Source organism: Pinus tabuliformis, chromosome 3_2, assembly GCF_031772625.1.
Source record: "Pinus tabuliformis cultivar Carrire ecotype Pingquan chromosome 3_2, CPIR1, whole genome shotgun sequence".
NCBI lineage: Eukaryota > Viridiplantae > Streptophyta > Pinopsida > Pinales > Pinaceae > Pinus > Pinus tabuliformis.
Genome location: NC_142302.1, coordinates 783,460,372 through 783,467,746, shown reverse-complemented (window position 1 = coordinate 783,467,746; position 7,375 = coordinate 783,460,372).

Below are 7,375 nucleotides of genomic sequence, written 5' to 3'. Positions count from 1 at the left end.
TCTCATTAGTTTATTGCATTTTTTTATTATATTTATGCTAATAGAGTGAGTTGGGTTGGTCATTATGCCATGGAGTCTAATGTGTGCTTAATGCAGATTTTTGGTCAATTTTGGAGACAAAGTAAAAGATTTAATGAACGTCTGGTAGCAAATATTCGAAGAAGACAAGGGAGAGGATTTATAGGAGGGTTTCACCCTCATCTATGACTCCCTACTTTGAATTCTCCTTCAAAAAGCTCAGAGTACAAGCAGCCACATCAATGCACCAAAGAGGCAGTTGATCAAGTGGAGGATAACTTCTGTCTATCTCAAGTTTTGGGAGCCAAGCCTCCCTAATTTTAAGATATTGGGTAGCTTTTCTCTGCTCAAATTCGAGCTTACTTTTGTAGATTGTTTCATGTAATCTTACTGTTATTTTGATAAAGAAGATGACATTGTTTTTGAGCTAGCACTGAGTTACCTCAAAGGGCTGAAGCTCTTGGGTTAGGGCCCAATCCAAGCAGCCAAGTACCTCTTGTTTTGTATTTATATGTTTTGCTTCAGTTTATGAATTCATTGCTGTTAGATAGATTTATTTCTTGGTTAAGGATAGGTTACTTTTGGTGATTTAAAAGGTTATTTCCATTTCATTTTGTTGTAGCAGGTTGAACAGTGATAGGAAAATGATAGAAAAAGGCCATCAAAATATCCTTGGCCTCCTTTCCTCCCTTTGGGACCATGAACTGAGGCCAAGACCCTCTTGTGCCATAAAAAACATAGATTTTCATTTTTCATAGGATTTCTAGTGTTGCAGCTTGTTAGAAGGTTCATGCTTTGCTGTAGATCTATTTCACCATGCTCATTTCTATATTTGCAATCAATTTCCTTCCATTCTTTCTTTCCATATAGCATCTTTCAGCATTTACTTTCCTAGATCAAAATTCAAACTAGCTTGATGAACAATTCTATTTTTTTAGTGTAGCTAGTTTCTTTACTTGCTTAATCTCAGTGTTTGATTTTCAATTCTCTTGCAGTACATATCTACTCACAATAAGTTAGCCAATCAGCCTTCACCATCTCACTTTGATCTATGTTCCACAGGTCATCCAAAGTCCTTCACAAATCTGCCTTAGTTTTCTGCACTTTTCTCATGAACTGTCCTCTCTTTCCTTGAACAAAGTCCAACCATATTTCTCTTCCCTAATCCTTCTTGATGAACCCTAGACACCTTAACACATCCTCCTAGCCATAAGCTAGCATTTCCACCCATTTTCCTACCTTCAAAACCTCTAAAACAGCTCTCGGCATCCTCCTGTAGACCTCCCATAGATCCCCTATAGCCTCCTGTAGATTTTCCTGTAGGTGTCTTTTTAAAGTTCGATTGTAGGGAAGGCCTCCAAAAGGCCACTTGGGACCTCCTAGGACCCCTCCACACCTTTCTACACCTCTGCAAACTCCAAAGTTGCTGTCCATCGCCACCTAGTCGCTGCCACATTCACAAACAAATAAATTACATGTATGACAATTTCACCTAAAAATACATAAAAGTCCAAAAAGAAGTTTTTTTCTCATTTCCTTGTAGAAATAGCTTGAGTAGATGATGTTTACTTCCTAAGTAGGTAATGGCATTCATTTCATGGTTTTTCATCTCTCTTTCTACAAAAGTAGGATTAGTTGGTTAATTAGGGTTTCCTAGGTTTACTCCACATTTCAGTCTTCTTTCTCTTTCTGCAAGTAGAGTAGTCTATATAGAGTAAGCTTTCCTTCCTTTCATCACATATAAAGCTTCTTCTGGAATTTATAGAAATTGGCTTTGGCTCCTAGTGATCTTGCGCCAGCTAACAAAGTGACAGCCTGCAGTAAGAACTAGTACTGGTGCATATAGCACTGTTGCGTCCAAGTTTGTTATGAACTACCGGGTTGATAAAAAGTAAAGTAGGAAGCGTAGGAGTTGCAGCATTATTGTTGCAATACTGGTGCTCACCAAAAGGGACCACACTATCTAAACACTTTCTCCACACATTGTTTCTCGGGTTTGATGAATTAGCACTATTTCATATGCCCCGGCATGTTTGCTCCAATATTTGTGCAAGGGTGTTTGTCCAAGTTGTAATTATCTTTATGTATGTTTAAATAAAAAATTTGAAAAAAAATAAAATAACAATTAAATAACTATACAAACGTTTAATAATGTGGTTTCATAAAAGCCCAAGTGGATGTGTAAGGGTGTCTATCCAAGATGAAATTTTGCTCGTGTCTCTCCGAGTAAAAAAATTTTAAAAAATCTAAATAAAAAAGTAAATAAGTATATAAAACATTTAAATAATATTGGATCATAAAAAAATGTCAAGTGTAGAAATTGGATCTCTAAGATCATGCTAAATCTCTATTTAAAATGAATCTATGCTGGTAAATAACTTAATCCAATGTTCATTTTAGAAAGTGATCTTGCATAATTTGGGATGCCATAAATTTATATCTAATACACATTGTAATTCATTCGGACTATTTCTTCACCGGATTTTTCAACAATCTATAGGCATCAACAGTGTGATATATTACAGACCCACAATAGTGCAATTGGATGGATTTTCATGGAATTCAACTTCTCCTTTATTTTCCATGATAACTTATGGATTCAACTTTCTCCAATTATCATGGAAAAATAAGACAGGAGTTGAGTTTCATGCAAATCCAACCAATTGCACTATTATGGGAATGTAATACATGACAATGCTCAATGACTACATATTGTTGAAATAGCCATAATGAATTATCATGTGTATGAGATACAAATTTATAGCATTATTGTATGCAAGATCACTTTTGAACCAAACATTGAATTAAGATATTTAAGAGCATAGATCCATTTTAAATAAGGATATGCTAGAGAGGTATCTAATTTCTCAACTTAAATAAATGCAAATCAAATTTCTTTCTTATTGCATAGATTCCAACTGCGAGATGAAAAAATACATCACTTTCGACCAACACGCTAACACTTAGCCAGCCCCAACTATATAGTATAAGAAAGTTGTAGGTATCCCAAAGGCCTGAAGGGGATCTAATGGAAAGAAGTTTCCATCGTCAGAAGCCTTCCAATCAATATCTAAATATATAAATGTAGATTTATTATAATTTTTAATTGGAATTCTTTAGTTAAATAATAAAACTTAAGTACATATTTCCCAATCTAAATTTCTTATGAGCATAATTCACTACCATCATACGTCTTGCATTCTTTAACTAAGAATACCATAGAAGATTAAAGGTAGTACAAACCATCACATTTTTCAAACAACTAATCCAACATCAGTACCAAATTTTTCATTAACATATCATATTTAGAAACATTTGAAAAATGGTTTGCAAGATTAATAGGAAAATCTATATCAAACAAAGCAGTATCTGATGGGAAATCTAGGCAGCGACAATCTCCATTATGCGAGTGTGTTGCGGAAAGAGTGATAAGATTTCACTGTTTTGAATTTTTTTGTGTTGAATCAGAAAAACCAATATTAACGGAGATTTTGTGTCATATATCCATGTCAATACATATGATAAAATAAAATTAAAAATTAAAAATTAAAAATTAAAAAAAAATAAAAATTAAAAAAATAAATAAATTAAATATATATAAACATCAAAATTACAATTGCTATATATCAATATTCAATACCATTTATGTCACAGGTACAATTGTATAAATAAGACATGACTCTGCTGATAAAAATCTTGGGTTATCTGTTTTGGTTTATGTGTTATTGTTTGATGTATCATTAATTATCCGAGCTTTGGGATTTCCCTCCACGACATTTGCTGCCAGTCCCGATGCATGACAATCTCTCTGATTTTTTTACAAACTTATAACCTTATGGATTTATTGCATTGGTTTTGTTAATTTGGTTGCGGTATTGAATGCCTACTTCATCCTTGGTACATGGCGTGGGTAGGGTTGTCCTGCCACAACTGCTTCCTTGGGACCCTCGTCGCATTGACGGTGTAAGGCCTGGTGTGCGATCCTACGACTGGGATTAATCCAGAGACTTACACCTTCCTCTAGTTAGAAGTTGTTGATCCAAATTGGCCAACTTCTTGGGGTTCCAAGCCATGTAAAATTTTTCTTTATATTCTAAGTCCTGGTTCCAAATGAAACATGAATATGAGATTTCTAATTTGATTTATGTAAATCTTTGTCATTCTTTATTTTTTCATGAGATTCGCATTTTTAGTTTTGTACAGTTCAGAATGGTTGGAAAATGAAATTGCTGCGTTGCCATGAATCTGGGTTTTACCTATTAATTTTGTTTTGGAATCTACTCTATTCTTTTGTAAAGAAATAACTGATTCTTGTCATTTGTCATATTCGGAGAATGATTCTGTCAGCGTAGGTTGTATGGGGTTTCATACCCGTGTAGGGTTTTTAGAGAAAATCGACCAGATTACGGGGTTCATATGTAGGGTTTAAGGTAACTACTTAATAAACCTTGTTATGTCGTCTCTGCACTTTTTGGCTCTTTGAGGTTGAATTCGGGGTCGACTAACCCACGGTTTTGATTCTTACCTCAATTTGAGGGCTGGCATTCTCTTGAAAATCTTAGTTTATATTTTTTTATTTGTAGTTCTGTTCTATTACATGGTCAATAAATAAATAATTCTCCAATTCCCTACCACTATGATTCTATTTTTAAAAGAAATTTCCATATTTAAATGATCTATGCAATTTTGTTCTACAGCTACAATGTTCCAATTCATGAATAATTTTTTCAGATGCAAATCTTTTCTGCAAATAGAGTGTTCCAATTTATAGATAATTTTTTAGATGCAAATCTTTTCTACAACTAGAATGTTCCAGGCTGTAGATAATTTTCAGAATAATAGTTGCTACTGTAAAATTTCATTAATACTAAAGGTTAACTTTCCTAATTAAACTCCTAGACTCAAAGCAATTACCTTTCCTTCTTGCATTAGTACCCCTCCTACCCCTTCCTTACTCACATCTATGCACAACACATAGTCCTTACCCGAATCAGCTATGCTTAATATAGGTGTTGTGGTGAGCAGATACTTGAGTTGTTCAAAACTTTTTTGGCATTTTGTGGTCCATTTAAAAGTTTTCCCTTTTTTCCTACAAACCGCCTTCAGTTTCCAGGTGGTGGTCCAGAGACTATGGTCATGTCGACATAATTACCATGATAAGTTTTTTTTTTGGGGAATGGTTTTACCCCTCTGGTTAGAGACTGTTGAGCCAAATTGGCTGACTTCTTGGGGTTTCAAGCCATGTACAATTTTTCTTTATATTCTAAGTCCTGGTTGCAAATGAAATGTGAATGTGAGATTTCTAATTCGATTTATGTAAATCTTTGACATTCTTTAACTGTTCATGAGATTCGTATTTTTAGTTTTGTACAGTTCAGAATGGTTGGAAAATGAAATTGTTGCATTGCCATGAATTTGGGTTTCGCATATTTTTCTTTGCCTTTACAGTTACTCAACTCTGTATTAACTCTATTTTGGAATGTACTCTGTTCTTTTGTAAAGCAATAACTGATTCTTGTCATTTGTCATATTCGGAGAATGATTCTGTCAGCGTAGCTAGTATGGGGTTTCATACCCGTGTAGGGTTTTTAGAGAAAATCAACCAGATTACGGTGTTCATATGTAGGGTTTAAGGTAACTACTTAATAAACACTTCTATGTCATCTCTACACTTTTCGGCTCTTTGAGGTTGAATCCGATGTCGAATAACCCATGGTTTTGATTCTTACCTCAATTTGAGGGCTAGCATTCTCTTGGAAATATTAGTTTATATTTTTCTGCTTGTAGTTCTGTTCTATTACATGGTCAATAAAGAAATAATTCTTTGATTCCCTACCATGATGATTCTATTTTTAAAAGAAATTTCTGCATTTAAATGATCTATGCAATTTGGTTCGACAGCTAGAATGTTCCAATTCATGAATAATTTTTTTAGATGCAAATCTTTTCTAGAAACAGAGTGTTCCAATTTATATATAATTTTTTAGATGCAAATCTTTTCTACAACTAGAATGTTCCAGCTTGTAGATAATTTCCAGAATAATAGTTGCTACTGTAAAAGGTCATTAATACTGAAGGTTACCAGATGGACTTGACTCTATTGTTTTTTTTCCGATACTTAATGAGTAAAGTAGTAACCCTACTGTGAGTATGTCCAATACCTCTTTAGACTCAACGTACCATTGAATAATGTACATTTACGATAAAACACACAACTAATTTTTAGTTTTATGCTTCAGAATGTTTTTCCAGAAAATTCCACTTACCTGAAATGTTTAATTATAAATCACTCCCAAAGGTCGGGATCACCTCTGTTTCTTGCTGCTAGTTGTGGAGTATTGAAGAAGGTATGTTTTCGTTGACTATTTTGCCATCTTTCCTTTGGAACTCATAACATATTAGCATCATGAACTAGGTAGATAATGGGAAATCATGAAAAATCTATAAAGATTTATATGCAACATGAAAACGCTAATAATTGCTATTTATTATGTAGGAAAAGGGAAAAACTAAAGATTGCCACTCCAATGAAAAAGACAGGGCCAATCTAACCGTTGTCCCTTTGGTGGGGAACCATATGCAAACAAGATGATCTAAATTAAAACATATCAGACAAGGAAAGGAAAAGGAGATATCGACTCGGCGCAAGAAAATGACTGGATAACTGAGGATTAACAGCTGGGCGAATCCCTCAGGATCCTTTTCTTTAACTATTTTTGCATTCTTGATATCTCTGCTTCAGCTATTATAAGTACGGGCAGCACTGCTAGCCTGGGGGGAGACTGTTAATTTTCATGTAACTTTGCTTTGTATCTGAAACTTTCATCATCAACTCTCATTGAGAAGTGATCCACTGTAACTCTTTCTTAATGCTTTAATATAAATCTGGTTGTTGTTCTATCTGTGATTCTGGAATAAGTTCAAGCAGTGTACCCCTGGAGGCTAAGGGCCTGGCCCTGGTGGAACACTTGCTCCTGTATCATTATCTTTGGTTCGTGTGTGGTTTGTATTATTATCTTTAATCGGTAATCTGGTGTGTTTCGTTATCGTATATCACAGCTCTGTTATATTTTTATATATCGTTCTCTGCAACAGGAAAGTCGTATTGTGCATTCTGATCTTATAATGTATTGTTGTTCCTTTACAGTCATTAATATAACATCACTGTTCTTTAAAGAATGCTATTGTTGTTCAATTGCAAAGTAACTGAGCTATAACCTTCTTAAGTTCATATTACTGTATTAATCTATGGTTTATACTTCATATGATTTCTCTTCAATTGACAATGTTGTTCCATTAAGAATTGCGATCGTTATCCTTTCTAACCGGGATCAATACTTGCAGTATCAGACTCAAA